The following is a 16,709-nucleotide window of genomic DNA, read 5'->3' as shown; positions in this document are numbered from 1 at the left end:
ATTTGAAAGTGAACTAATCCTTTAACAAGAGCACACGCCCATTCAAAATGTGGGTATAGGCTTGCACATGCGTCTCAAGTTACAGAAAAGAGGGACACAAAACAATTTCAAAGCACAGACAGAACACTTTCCATATCCTACACTGTATTAGGTATTTAAGTGAGGCCTAATCCAAGCTGGGACAGTGAGAGAATCAATAAATGTTTGAAGATAATGTGGGTAATTGTTCTTTGATCGCACACACACGCCCCTAGGGAGGACTTGGGCAGGGCAGCACAGTGCAACTTCCTGTTTTAACTGACACATGCTGCACTGAGGATGCAGTTAACATTGCAGGGGACAAAAGGGAGGGGAGTATATTTCAATGTAGCCTAGAAATCAATGTGTGCTACCGGCAGTGAGCAAAAAGAAGGTGACAACGCAAGTTAACATGATTTAAACTGAAAAAGATTCATTTGGCCTTTCATTGCCAAAGTGACACTTTTGAGTGAAGCACACTGTGAAAGTTGAATGTTTGTTTCAACATTTATTCATCTTAATTTCAAAATTTACTAATACAATATAAAAAAAAAAAAAAGTTATCTATTAATATTTAAATGGACCTGAGCTAACATGCATAAATAATGAACAGTAGAATTTTAATAACTAAATGTGAACGATTCATAATACTTCAACCCAACAATGAGCAATACATTTGTTAATGCAAATGCATTGTTTACTAACAGGGCCTTGATTTTTAAAATCAATATTTTTAATGAAAATTTTGATTTCTTCAAAAACTTTGAAGCTTCAAGTTGATAAAAATATTGTAAACATAATCCATAAGAATCAAGCAGTTTAATCCAAGACATAATTGTTTTATAACAATGAACAGACTTAATTCAGGCTTTCATTCATATTAGTATTGATCAACACACAAACACACAATTCATTTTTTGAATCATCAAGAGGCACGATGTGAGATGAATGACAGTTTTCACTTTTGGGTAAATTATCCCTTTAAAACCTAACAAAACTCAATCTATGAGCAAATCATTGTCTCAAGGAGGTAAGAAAGCATTTGATCGGTTTAAACAGACTCTGAATGAATGCACTGTATATTGTGAGATCTCACATAACATTTTATCCCCCTCCTGAACTGTTCCAGTTATCCAACAGCACTTGTTTGGCCATGTAAAATAATACATTGACATTTTTTATCTAGTTCTGGTCTCCCAGTGCAGTTTACGAACTATGAACCCCCACAGCCTGCTGGAATTAATCTTGGCTTCTGGTGAAGGTGCTCTTGAACCCTCTCTGATCCCTTTATTCACAGACCAAACACACTGGGCATGTGCTTCAGGATCAGAGCAAAAATATGGAAATTTATGGACCCACAAAGAAGTGCCATTATGGTTAATGGGGGAAGTTTAAGCATCACCAAATTCTTCCAGAGTCAGCTCAAGTGGAACGTCTTGTAGATCATGCTAACTTTGTGACGCTGATGCATCTTAATCCCTGAAGGGACCTGAACTGTAAACTGAACTAGTACTGAAGGGAAATGTTTGAGTGAAATATTAGAAACAAACCCAAGTCAACATAATACAATAGTGCGGACTATAATGAGTGACTATTACAGTCTGATTCACTGTTATGGCAGTGAAGAGGAGACAAAAGAAATAACAAAAAGATGGAATGAAAGAGTGTGTTATTACATGGGAGCTTGTTGGCGCTTGTTTAAGGTATTAGAGGCAGACATTACCAGCAACTCAAGGCAGGGTAGGGCTTACAGACATCCTGAGGACTGTACAATTAAAATGATCCACAGTTATTTTCTTTCATGCAGCATATTTTTGGCCTTGAGGCACTTTGAGAATTTATCTGCTTTTGACATCTCAAAATCCTTTGCGAGTTTGTTTCATATGGTTAACATCACAGGAAAGACTTTGATGCTCATCAAGTGAGCGTGTACATAAAATTCATGCCATCTTATTCATCACCCCACAGCGGACCACACTTACAGACAGAAAATCATGCTGTGGTTTACAGTTCCCAAGAATCTTATGAATGAGTAAAAATGTAATGTGAGCTAATGTTTGAGGGCAACTTTTTGGGGTGCATTTGGGATGGGGGTAGGGATGTTTGAACAAAGAGTCTACTAGTCAGTATGAGCCCTATGTAATTAGGCTGATTTAGAGGCATGTCCCACATTGATTAAAAGTGTTTCTTAGGATTGTGTTCTTGAGTTTATAAACAGTTGAATGAAAAACAAACACAAAAGCAACATTTTCAAAAGCATTTATTGCAAAAGCAAGTATTTCTATATGATAATTGGGTGAGAGATTTATATAAAATAAAAAAATGAAAAAAAATTAAAAAAAGCAAATGTTTGTGGGCCATAAAAGGGGATTTATTAAGGGATACTCCACCCCAAAATGAAAATTGTCATTAATCACTTACTCCCATGTTGTTCCAAACCCTTAAAAGCTTTGTTCATCTTCGGAACACAATTTTAGATATTTTGTATGAAAACCGGAGGGCTTGTGACTGTCCCATAGACTGCCAAGTAAGTTACACTGTCAAGGTCCAGAAAAGTATGAAAGACATCGTCAGAATAGTCCATCTGCCATCAGTGGTTCAATCGTAACGTTATGAAGTGACGAGAAGGAAACAAAAATAACTACTTTATTCAAAAATTTGTCTCCTCTGTGTCTCCTTCACGTACAAAAAGTATTGTCGTCGCTTCATAACATTACTGTTGAATCACTGATGGCAGATGGACTATTCTGATGATGTCTTTCATACTTTTCTGGACCTTGGCACTGTTATTTATTTGGCAGTCAATGGGACAGTCACAAGCCTCCCGGTTTTCATCCAAAATATCTTAAATTGTGTTCCGAAGACGAATGAAGCTTTTAAGGGTTTGGAACGACATGGGGGTAAGTGATTAATGACAAAATTTTCATATTGGGGTGGAGTATCCCTTTAAGAGACAGCTGACAAACTCGCAGCACACCAAAATTTATTTTATCAGTCTCATTTCCCGCTTTAAAAAGTATGACTGCTAAGTATATTCAAGATAAAAAAATAAATTAAAAAAAAAACTAGATGGACTAGTTGACCTCACTAATAAACTAGTTGTTTCATGCATGACCACCCTTAACCATGCCTAGATGCAGTGGGTGGGTGGGAGGGAGGCAGAGTGCTTGGTGACCCACTGCACACAATGGCAAACATATGAAACATGACAGGAATCTGTATTGCTGCAATATTCCCACCAAACACACCCAGCACACTCATTCCTTTTAAGGACATTTGTGTTCGTAGCTCTCCATCAAATTCCCAAAACATGAATCTCACATCCAAGAGAGAAAGCTGGCAGTGAGTAAAAGAAGATAAATCAAAGAACACCGAGAAAGAGATAGATGAGGGAGAGAGAGAGACAAAAGAAAAAAAAAAAAAGATAGTGACTAAAACAAAGACAAAATATACAAAGGACAGAAACAGCCTGTGTTCGGAACCCAAGGAAGCGGCATTCCTGCCCAGTCACTCGATGACTAAACTTGATGTTTTCTGCATGAAGGCATCATGACATCATGTCTGATGATCCAAAAACGAATGTAGAGATTTAGAGATAACAAAAGCAAATATTTAGTAACCATAATGATTATTTTTTAGCACACACAAGGAGTCATAACACATTCTTAGATTAATTTATCTAAACTGCTCCATCAGATGACGTTTTTTTCCACAAAACATCGACCACACACAAAATTGTGGGTTAAAGGCAACAACATGCTGCCAATCAAATGATGGCATCTTGGTCGGACAAAATGTTATAAACATTGGACTCGGATGTGCTTAGTTACCTTCCTTTCTCTGTACACTGCTAGCCAAGCTTTTAGACACAACCATGGCCTTGGACAGGAAGGGAAAGAGACAGGGTTGGTGGGTTGTGGCCTTTCTGTTTGAGCCATGTTGGAGTGCTGAGTCATCGGTAGTGGATCAGAGCACAGATTCATTCCCATGACTCACCCTCTGTCTGGACCTGCCAAATAACCTCAGCCATTCTGACATCAGCCCTCACCCTTGACCCCACACCACTGGACAATATAAAACACTGCAGATGTCTGAAAACACACAGAGGATGAGGAGGAGTGTTCGTCCCGAGATACATTTCATAAGAAAATGTCACATATTTCAGTTAGATAATTAGCCAAATAACTTTTCATTCACAAAGTTGAGGTCATTTTCCAGAAATGGGGGTTTAACATTTGCACACGGCCATAGAGAAGGATTGAGGAAATTGCACACATTCCAAAAATGTCTTATCATGGTCGAGACCTCTATACACAAATGCAATCAGAGACATGGAAAACTTGACAGGACTGACCCCCCTTCTCTTTCTCTAGTCTACAAAAGACATTTCTTTCCGCTGTGGAACACAAAAGATGATAAAAAAAAAAAATAAAAAAAAAAATTTAATCAAAAACCTGGGAGTGAATGTTGTTTGGACCACAATGTTTTTTTTTTTTTTTTTAATTGTGTTCTGCAGAAGGAAAAATCATACAAGTTTGCAATGTTAGTTCTTTCAAAAATTACTAATTTATTTTTGGATGAACTATCACTTTAATGGAAGTTCAATTTGAGATGTAACGGAAGAAGCAACAAATCTTTTCTTCTGTATGATATCATAAATCAAAAAAAAAAAAAAAAAAAAAAAAAAAAAAAGGATTATCAGGAAAAAATAAAAAAACATAGAGCAGGGCAGGAATTGGTCTTGGCCATCAGTTGATGATTGGATGGAAGCAGATCTGAATGAGAGCTTGTGGTTGACTGGGAGAATGTGGCAGGTTTAAGCGGTTATTGTTATTGCAGACATCCTGCATAAGTTACCAGAGATAATTCTGTCATTTGATTAATTATGAGCTTAATTGCGAAAAAAAAACAATGCACGGATAAATAGTTTACAATATAAGAAATAGAAGCAGATATAGAAAAATAATTTCCACTTAATGCCAACTTTAAGAAAGTGTCAAACTTTTTTTTTTTAACTAGGGATGCCTAGATTTTCCCAGATAAAACATTCTTTGAGATTCGATATGTCAGTTTAACGTCATGTTAAATTTTCACCACATGGGTCGCCCGCATCAACACTAGTGCCTGTCAGCATGTTTCTCTATCTCCAACATCTGCAGTTTGAAGAACCTTAAAAAAAAAAAAAAAAAAAAAAAAAAAAAAAAAAAAAAAAAAAATTAAAAAAAAAAAAAAAAAAAAAAAAGCACGAAAACAACTGTTTTGCTGCAAGTCTTAAAGGGGTCATATGATGCGATTTCAATTTTTCCTTTCTCTTTGGAGTGTTCCAAGCTCTTGGTGCATAAAAGAGATCTGTAAAGTTGCAAAGACTAAAGTCTCAAATCCAAAAAGATATTCTTTATAAAAGAGTCAACCACACTCTCCTAAAATGGCTCGTTCTAACACACCCCCACGTGTCTTCGTCACTATGTGGGACGATTTGCTTAACACCGCCCAAATGTTCACGCAAAGAAAGAAGGCGTAACTTTTATTCCTCGCCGTTGCTGCCACCATGTTGTGAAGATGCTGTTTGTTCAGTTGTGAAACCGAAACTACTTTGTTTGGCCTTCCAAAAGAGGACACAACTAGAAATCAGTGGTTAAGTTGCATTTCAACACTGTTCCAGAACAGTTCAACCCAAATATTCAGATGTGTGCAGCGCATTTTATGGAGGATGAGGACAGTTTCCTGAACCAGTAGCCTACAATGCGTCTGTGGCACAAAGGCTGTTTCTATAAAGTGGGGCAGTTCCAACTTTGCAAGGACAGTCTGTACATTTTTTATATTTAAAGAATTTGCCACTGACTATTCAAACGCGAGTTTTGAGCAGTGTAGAGTAGCGCTTGTTTGTTGTTTCTCCGATCACAAATGCAGACATGTTTGTTGTTTGCAACGCATGCATAAAAAGACAGTAATCATTAATAATCTGTCCCCACTAGATGCAACAAATGGCTCGTTTGTAATTGGTTTTATTGGTTTTGTCTCAGGGTTCGCAAAATCGCTAGCCCGACGTCCTGGGGCTATTGTGGTTTGCAGTCAGGCTACAAAAATGTATCAGCATTCTGCCCGACGGGCTACCTTAAATCCAGATCTCCCGCGGGTCCTTAAAAACTCCACGTTAAATGATATAAGAAATGTCTTAATTATAATTTCAAGAGGTCTTACAGTTGGGGATGGAAAGACAAGAGTCGTGATACAGCTGGATTACACTTCAAAAGGCAATGATGTCATTGAATAAAATGAGCGCTGCACGTTTTAAGTCAAAACGATGCGCGGATGTCTTTATTTAAATGTATCTGAAGGGAACATACTGTCCTCAGAAATGTGTCGTTGGCATTTTTATTTAATTTTACCTATAATTCCTGATAAAGCAGACTTTATGATGGCGGAGCTGGTTTGTGTACTGCCGTTACCCGGGGAAACCGCAATATTTCAGTGCTCCTAAAGCGCCACCTCGTGCCAGAGAATGAATTTGCATTTCCAACAAGCCTTTCTTAATGTTTATGGTCAGATCAATGCAAATATCAACACGTGTTTTCATGCAGCAAACACAGAGTTGTAAACGAGAAAGTTAATGTGCCTTCTAAAAATCTAAACAATTAAGACAATAATAATTATATTTTTTTAAATAGACAATTTATATGCTTGATTTATCCCTTTACATAAAAATGGTCTAAAGGCTGAAATGCTGTTGTATAAGATTTTTGTTTTTGTGAAAACATGTATCTGAACTGTAAATCATGTAATTTTATGGCCCAATACTGTATGTTACCATAGACATTGTCCAACCCTACTCATACGGTGTTCATTTTACTTGTGCAGCTCTTAAAATGGGTCATAAATTGCCTTAAACTTATTTTAAAAAATTCTGCAGATACCCTGTAAATAGTGAAAATCATCATCATCATCATCATCATCATCATATTTGTTGATATTTGTGTATTAAAAATATTTTTGATTGACATTTAAACTCCTATCTGATTTTCTATATATATATATTTTTTTTTTTTTTGAGCTAGTTAAATTACTTTTGAGATTTTGGTAGCCCGAAAATTACCTGCCTGAAGAGCTACCAGGGATTTTGAAATTCTGTGAGCCCTGGGTCTCATCGTGCTGGGAGACAGCATCACAGTATGTTAAGGGCCGTAACATTTCACAACGCACAGGATAGCTGGCCAATCAGAGCACACCTCACTTTTCAGAACAATAAGCTTTGTAAAAATCGAGTTTCAGAAAGGCGGGGCATAGAGGAGCAGCAATAATGTACATTATATAGAAATAATGTTTTTTTGAACCTTAAACCGCATAAACACATTGCATTGCACCAAATACACAAAATAATGTTATTTTTAGCAACATCATATGACCCCTTTAATGAGAACCATGTGGCGTACAAATGTCGAATTCTGTTCGTCCCGGCTTTGGTTTTCCAAACAGAGCACATCCAATACACATCTTAAGGAGCATGAATTCTGCAAGAAAACTTCCTTTTCTTTTACTTTCTATGACTTCCAAATGTCCCTCCCTCCTTTCCTCCCTGTTTCTCTCTCACTCTCTCTCTGGAAATGTTCCCCTTGGTTTTTTAGCCTTAAAAGGGCAGAAGCAAACTTGATCCTGGCAGGCCACCCATTCCCTTGCACAGGGGTTTCTGATTACAGCTGGGAGAGGGAGGGAACAAGAGGAGGCAGGGAAAGAAAGGGAAGGAGTGAGGGAGGGAAAACTGACTAGAGCAGAAAACTGCTGTGATAGTGCTTTTGTAAAACCCCATATTGACAGCGCTGGATTGTCATTTGGTTTCGTTGTTTAGTGGCTGGACAGAAACCAGTTCCATCAAGTTCACCTCAAAAAAAGAGGCCAGGAGAGTATCTGTCCACATTAAACATTCGATTTTCATTACATCAAACTCAATAGAACGTGTTTAGTGTCACAGTCCATATATCAAACAAGCATACAAGGCCAGAGTACATTTTAACGAGGTCACTAAAAGATGTGGCCATGCTCCGAGACATTTCCATTCATCAGTAGTTCTGAAATGCTGTTGTATAAGATTTTTGTTTTTGTGAAAACCTGTATCTGAACTGTAAATCATGTAATTTTATGGCCCAATACTGTGTGTTACCATAGACATCAGTAGTTCTGCCAGTGTGACTGTGAACATAAATCTGTGCTCCTAAATAAGGGTGGAGAAGAATGCCTTGGGACAATCTGATAAGTGCCAATTGAGGTGGATTCTTTTCCTGAAACCATCAAGGGTGAACCACCCCTACTCTCCATTATACAATCTGCCAAAAAAAAAAAAGATGGATTCTTCTATAGGTTGCATGATCAAGGAAGTGCCATGCAATTACAGCCATTAAGAGACACCCCCACCACCACTCCACCCTTCCTCAATCCCACTTGCACTTCTCTTATTTGCAGTCAATCTCCCTTTGACACACCTTCCTTCACCCAAAATGAATAAGTCACATCCTCCATCTAAAAATATTGCAAAACACACCCAGTTTCTCTGCATTAGCTTGACAGCAAAATTCAATTTCTTATCTCCAAAAGGAGGAGGAAAAACTGAATCAGCAGCAATCTCAGCTCAGCAGATTAAGAGGTTTTCTCCCTTCCACTGACTGCTACATTCCATTTTACTCATCTTGATTCACCGTCTCCTCTCCAGGTTGTGTCCTATTTATCCAGTCTGCCTACCTATTTGTCTGTCTCAGTTTGTAGTCATGAGGTTTTTCTGAGAATACTGGGCGCGTGGCAGATGTCTGCATGTGGTTTCCATGCAGCTGTTTTGTCTAGTGGGTGACAATGACTTTAAAAAAACATTTAAAAAGTTTTACAATAAAACGGAACTTCAACATCACAAAAAGTAACTCAAGTGCAAGATCACCTTTTTGTGTTTATGCAGACATTGACATTCAAGTGTGACCAATTAAACGAGCAATGATACAAAAAAAAAAAAAAAGTATAACCACACTGAGGTTGGGGTGCGAGACTTGCCATAGGGTGCTTTCCAGTGTGGTGAATGGTGTTAGGGTACACAATCACGCACACATGCACACATGCCACTTAATCACTGGTGCAAGTATGCAGTAGTACACCCAATGTACTTCCGTTTATGGCAACTTGAATTTCACTCATATTTAAAGCAGCTGCAGTGACATGAAAGTTCTGTTCAGGAGCACTAGAGCACAGCAGTTGGGTTCCAGAAGTAAAATCCCTTTCATCAGTTTCAAGTTCAACATCTAGCATAGAACTACCCGTCATCCTAAACCGGATCCACCAAGCTGTCATTATAACCATGGAAACCATGCCAAATGAGCTCAGCAGCAAACTCCCATTCCCATGAATCATCGCGCATGACATTAGTCAGACATCCTATAGATACTTTTGTATTTGAATATTTGCCATTACATTCCAAATATATTGTGTTTTATACATTTAAATAATCAAAGACAGTATGGGAACAGCTAGACATTTTATAGCAGGTTTTGATTCAAGTACAATTTGCAATGCTTCATGGGATTGTAGTTACAAATAAAAAGAATCAACTATGAAAGATGTTAATAACAGTCTTTTGTCTTTGTCAGATACTTTTCAGATACTTTTTTGCTTCAAATCAAAGACTGTATTGTTGAGATTAATCTCAGAGCTGGTTGGTTTGGTTCATGGTTAGACCTTTATTCAGTTTTTTTTAATCCCCATGAAGAAAATGAATGGGAAAAAAAAATATTTCCGCACTGTTGCGCTCCACTGCCACAGGACAGTCACCCAAACGAAAAGGAAATCCTTGCATTGGCAATAAAGCACAAAAACATCAGGAAGCCTCTCTCAGCCATGGACCAGTTAAATAATTACATGCCTCTCCTTTTACATAAAATGTTTTCATTTTTGAATAAAATTAACCTTAAATGCTTTCTACAAATAAAAACACAGAAAAACTAAGTGCATGTTATAGTGAGAAAATGTCAAAATTAGAGACTTGAACCTGGCAACAAACTCAAGATAAGTGGTCAGAACAAAACCAATATACTGAAACCTTGTGGTCACTGCATTTCAGAGGCTCTGAACAATTACACAAAAGGCCACACGTTTAATAAGTGATTGTATTCTGCTCTTATAGGTATACGCTTACTGCCTACAGAACAGAATCAAGTCTTTACATGCAACTCACTTTGACAAGCTCAACTAAGTCAATTATACTCAAATTCATTATTCTGACTCCATACAGAATTACTGCATTTAAAATCACTTCAAATGAGACAAGATATTGAGCAGCTTATTTGCTGAACAATATCAAATATTCTTAAGTGTCCTAAATAGGATTTAAAGGGCTGTGCTGATTAAGATCATGTTTTGTTGTGTCACATTTAAGTGCTAACACATCAGATGAAGAGACGTAATAGAGCGTCTCCTAGGCTCCACACTTGAAAGCTCTTTTATGAGCCCCACCCAGATGAAGACAGCGATACAGGGCTGTCACGCTCTTCCAAACTTTGTAAGGCAGCTCTATATTCGTATAAACTGGTAAAATATGGGGCTTGTCATGACAGGGAAACAGACATACCACCTTTATGCTTGCACATATACAGGCACACACAAATGCATATTTAGTAATTCTCTGTACATTAACATGGTTTAATGTTCTTGCAAAGAACATTATGAAGGTGTTTCCAAGTTCAAATATTGAGCAATTGCAGAATAATCATTGATTGCAACATCTAAGAGGACGTTTATTTATACCCTCTGGGCACTGTTGGGAAACTCTCCCATTAAGAGCAAAACCTATGGCATTGCTGATGAAAGCATGGGCTTTCTGAAGGAAAAAAAATACTAAAACTCTAAGGCAGAATGAAGCGAAAATCTTGGAATTCAAAAGCCAGTTTAAAGTTGGAAATTGGCAAAAAGTCTTGGTTGAAAAAATGAAGACAAACTAAAGATGCTGCACTATTTCTAGGACATGAATTTAAAGATGCACATTTTTGACATTGATCATGTGAATCTTTGTACAGATGGTCAAGTATATCTTGCTGCATTAATAAAATAAGCTTGAGAACATGAAATCCATAGGTTTGTATAAAACTCGATTATGACACGTGAGTGCGGTCAGTAAAACAGAAAGGGACATTCTCAAATTCATGCCAATTTTACATTACAAAAACCCAGCTTTACTCTAATTACACAGAGCAATTTGTTTTGTAATAAAGGGGAAATGCTAAATGCAGTCTTGAATGAATGAACTTCAGATGTAGATGTAGATGAGTTAATGACTTTCTATTCGAATAATTCCACCAACCAAAAGGAAGCCAAGAATAAGTAAAAGAAACACTAATTTATATAATTAACTATTAACAAAAAAAATATATATAAATATAATAATAAATAAATAAATAAAGCAGGTTGTAATGTTGATTGCCATTTGTCACACATTTAAACCCACACACATTTCAAATCTAATTCAGTATCAGACTGCACGCATTCAATGAAACTACGATCCAATACAGATTCACTCTGCACCGCCAGCCATAAACTGGAGGGCGTGTCACTGTGTTAGTCATCAATCAATCACAACCAGCACTGAATGAAGGAACCGTGTCTCGACATCTCTCTAACACAAGCAATGTTGTGCAACTTGATGTTCTAATCTCTCCGTTAAAACGTTGACACCCACAACAACAATCTTAAATTCAGATGAAGACAGCTGTGCTCCTCATGAGAGGAAGGCGTGTCCTCGCTTTGTGCCACCAGTGAACCGCGTGAAAATTATAATACTAATAATAATAATAATAATAATAATAAATAAAAAATTAAAAAATGACAAAAAGCAAACCTTCGTTGAAATAAGATCCTCTAGCGGAGGAAGTGAACATTCCCATCAAGAGGAACAGTGCAGTTTTCCACCCTTTTCGCCATACAGTTCTCAACTGCATCAATATTTACAAAAAAAAAAAAAGGTTGTTGGTGCACTAGTCGACTTCGGACTCATTCAGCACACGAACTAGGGTTAAACTACCCTAAACTATTCGCCACGATGTCTGCTGCTGCTTTACGACACTCGGGGCTGGACTTAGCCAACAACAGTTGAATGGAGCGACTGTGGTTCCTCACTTCTTTGTCAGATTTTTAACTGAAAAGGCGATTAAGGCAAGATCTTATTTTCACAACCGTCTGCGTGAGCAAAAAGTTCACAAAAGTCCACAAAGCACGTGCAACTTGTGAAGCAATGCTGCAACAGTGCACAAAACAATCCATGGCCACACTTCATTTCCATCATTCTTTCCCGTTATTTTGTGGCCTGCCTAAAATGTCATGCCCTGTTTGTTGGCCAAAAGTCGGATCATAATGGATGCCACAAACAGAGGCTAAACTCCAAAAACACACTGTATAATAACTTTATAATATATTTAATAAAGTGCAATTGAAAGACACATACCTATAGACACCAGCTTGATGTTCTCCCTGTCGAGGAACTCCAGAGCCACAGAGACGTTCTCCAGCTGCATCTGTCTGAACGTGGGGCGCTGGTTGTACTTGCGGAACATCTTCTTCTGGCTGAGCACCTCCAGAAGCGCGATCAGCCGGAGCCCATCGCTCAGGTCCGTCTGCAGGTTCGCTATGCGCTTATTGACACATTTCAGGTGTTCGTTGCACCAACGCGTGAATGTGTTTTGCTGGATCTTCTTCCATGGCGCGTCCTCGGCGAGATCTTTCTCTGTAGCGGGCATGTCTGCGTCTTTGTCCGGGGAGAGAGAAGCGTTGGATAGGGGAGCGGCGGCGGCGCTTGACTGGTGGGGGCGTGTGTGTTGACTCATTTTTATCGTCTCTGGTCTCCTGCACTAATTCGCTGTCTCGCTTTTTGGGTGGAGTCTTGTGGAATTCGTGTGCTCTTCTTTACAAAGTTATGTGACTAGAAGGGAAAACAAAGAATTGACTGAAATCAGGCTAAAATACACATGCATGCAATTACATTTGTGTTTCTCATCGACACGTGACTGAACCACGTGGACATTTTTAAACATATATTTGTTCTATAAAACCTCTTCGGTTTTTAAGACGTTGCTGAATGAAATTATGTCATTGTGTCATTCATTTAGTCGTTTTATCAGTAAGTGAACGGTAATCGGTCTGAAAGTAGCTCACATGATGCAGCATTCACGGGATATTGCGCAATGTCTATTATGTATTAACCTCTCTAATGTTGCGTCTGCATGTACTGACTAAGAAACATTACACGAAATATCGCTCAAAATCAGAATTCGATACCTCCTCTGACGTGAGAAAGCGATTTCAATTAAATAAATAATTTATGTTACACAACATTTAAAGATGTGTTAATCTACATTATGTATAGCCTATGTTCTGTCATGTTTAAAAAAAAAAAAACATTTTCATATATTTAAAAAAAAATATTAATACTAAAATAGTGTTTCACTTTATGCATTCATCAACACATGTAGATATAGTACAGACTAAATTTAAGCAAATGTTCTATGCCATATGTATGTGCTGACGTAATACCACCAATTATCAAATTATTAACTGCTGTTGGATATGGTGTCCAAACAACTTAAGTGAAAATTCACAAAAGATGAGTAAGAAAGTTTGTCTAAAGAGGTGTTTTTGAATACCCAAGGTGTGCATACCAAAAATATTCGCAGGATCTCCATTCTCCTTGTACCCATTTTGTAGGAGAAAGTCACAAAACAGAACAATTTAGAACTGCATTAATCCCACATTTGACTAAATAAGGAAAATGGGCCAAAACAGTGAGGACGCAGTCCAAAAAGAATGTTTCCCTTTAGAGCTTTTTTTTTTCAGAGTTTGTCTCTCCAGGAGAATCTGTGGAATGCCCTTCATGTAATGAGCCACCGATGACTCCCTGACCCCCTCTCCAATGCCCCGCCCCCATCATAAAACATCTGCATAACCACATAATGTGTTATACTCTTGCTCTCCTCCTCCGTTTACATCACATCAGACTCAAAACCACAAACTTCATTCATAACTATAGTATAAAGTTAGCTATAGGTATTCATAGTCCTCGTATAACTTTATATCTCATTGGTTTTATTTCCAGTCAACAAAATCACCAATGTCCTATTGTTCTCAAATCCCATGTGATATTTTCATGGCCACAATGCAGTCTAACTGTAAATAGGCCAGTTGCTCAGAAACAAAGGAAGAACAAACAAGTCAGGCATTCAGAACAAGCCATTACTGCAGCCATATTATAGTTTGGCGTCACCTGCAGGAAATAGGAAGTACGACAGGGTGATTTTATTTTGCTCCTACCTAACAGGTCCACACACAACACTTATTGATGGTAAATCTAAAGTAACAGTTAACATCCAGTTTAGAATTTCATTTTCAATCATGGATGTTAAAAAAGAACTGGAATCAGCAGAATCAGCAGGTTCTCTTTTTTTAATTTGATTTGTAACAATCACAAGTTTTTTTTAAAAAAAATAGAAATATCATATCTAACCAGGCAATATGTTAACTCACAGCTATTGACATTAGTGAAATTATCTGAAGGAAAACCTAATCATAATAATGAGTAATTATTAACAATGAGTAATTTCATCTATTTCATTACTATATCATCAAAACATGCTCTCAATGTAGTGAGTTCAACTAACATCAATGCAATCATTTGACTTTAGTATATAATCATTATAACTTTAGGTTCATATGAGGACAGATACTTGTCAAAACAGTGAAATGAAGATAGCATGTGATGCCATGATTCAGTCATGCTGAAAAGTGTGGTTAGCCCACACACTGACTGTCAGCTGCAAAGGCTGATGTGCATCTCATCTGCACCAGCGAAAAACACAGATTACCCACTGAGGAGAAGAATGGCACTATGGGTATTTTTGTAAAGGTGTTTTACTCTTGTGTCAACAGGATGTGGGGTTGCTATTGCTGCTGTGCACATGGAAACCAAACAGAAAATATGAGCAGCTAAGTTGTGTTTTATACTTTAAACACAAATAATTATAACACTGCAAAGGACAGGGGCTAGTTGTCACATTTTTACTGCAGCGAATATTCCTCAGGGCAGGTTTATGTTTGACAGAGAATTTAAGCACATAAAGTCTTGCATAAAAAAATGGAAAAAAAGAAAAATCTACTGAACATTTCTATCACTGTTGCCCAGGAAAAACGGTACAGTTCATTGCAAGCGGGCTGACTATAAGTCGGGTCACACTATCTGAGCTGAGTTATCACAATGGAGCCAGCAAAATGTAAATAAAAATGTGACAACTTGCCCGACCCTCACATTTATAAAAAAAATAAAATAATTATCTCTATCTACACAAACACAGTCCAGCCTTTCAAATAAAATAGGCTTTAATTCATAGCTGACTCGTCTGAATGTATGCCAGTGTGGTTTTATTATGCTCGCTTATTTAACCAACAGCTATAGCAAAAATATAGTGATACTGTAATTTTATTTTGATGGACATAATTCACCAAATTAACCCCAATTTAAGACGGTTTTGAAATGTGTTTAAATCAACATACACAACAACTGCTAGAGAAAACACACATTTATTTGGACTTTTGACTCAAAAGATAGTTACTGATATATAGCTCCTGTGTCAACTAGCCCCGTACTCCCATATAAAGGAAGAAAATGCGTGTTTTTACTCTGAAACCTAATGTTTTATGTAAAGCAGTACGAGTCTTACTGTCTCACGATTGTCATCCAGGTGACTGAGGTAGCGATGTTTCGTGCAAGATTCTCCTCGAGCATGGGGGGGCGCGCGCACCTCTCACATCAAAAGATGAAGGGCGCGCGGACCTTTCCATATTTTCCCTTATTTGGTGAGGAGGCCTTTAATTAGATTACGAGTGATGCGCCAAAAACTCTGAAGTGCACCGGATTTATACACTTTTTTTGTAAATGTCATTCAGTATTAATTTGCAATAAATAGTAATGTTTGGATCTGCATTTACAGAGCCTACAAAGCCTTCAAAATAAATTACTTTTTAATTTTAATTATTGTTAGCTTATTTCGTTTTATTCCGTCTTCTGATTCTTTGCAATATAGATACGCCCTCATATGCCCTATGCAGGCCACTTAAAAGTATCCAGTGAATGATATCCAGTCATTCAGTAAAATGAACGACAATACAATGCACTCGCGACACCCATCCCGTTACAAGAAACATTTAAGCAAAATACAAGACGTTTGGTGGTGAAAGTCTGCGTCAACGATTTTTTGTTACGAATTTACCCCTAGGTGAATTTAGATTTGACGCAAAACCGGAATAAAAGTAAGCTGCCCAGGCTCAAAAGCACTTAATGCAAGACAAAACATGCCTCGCAGCACTGAATAGAGGATTTATAACTTACATTTTCCTGCGTGTCTTGAAGTAATTACTACTGTTCCTGTATCCCTTCAGATTTTGCGTGCGGCACAGGCAGCAGAGAGTGAACTTCACTGTACCACAGAATCTCACTGTAAGACCCTCCCGGACCGGACGAGAGTCTCTGGAGGAAAAGCTTGTTCGTTGAACTCGAGAAAAAAAACAATAGTTAGTGACACCTTTTTGTTGTCTGTGTCTTTTTGTGTTCTCTGGTCTTAATGCGAGAACCTTAATTGGTAAAGTATCAAAGAGGGGGGTAACTCGTCTCGAGCTGACGTGATACC

The 16,709-nt window shown here is 37.7% G+C and overlaps 1 pseudogene; it reads right to left on the bottom strand.

Annotated features, from left to right (window-relative positions):
• LOC109048732 overlaps positions 1-16,620 on the bottom strand; it is a 42,332-nt pseudogene extending 25,712 nt beyond the window's left edge.
• Between the last annotated feature and the right edge of the window lie 89 nt (positions 16,621-16,709).

The sequence above is a fragment of the Cyprinus carpio genome, chromosome A23 (genome assembly GCF_018340385.1).
Source record: "Cyprinus carpio isolate SPL01 chromosome A23, ASM1834038v1, whole genome shotgun sequence".
NCBI lineage: Eukaryota > Metazoa > Chordata > Actinopteri > Cypriniformes > Cyprinidae > Cyprinus > Cyprinus carpio.
This window is presented reverse-complemented; position numbering and strand designations above follow the sequence as displayed.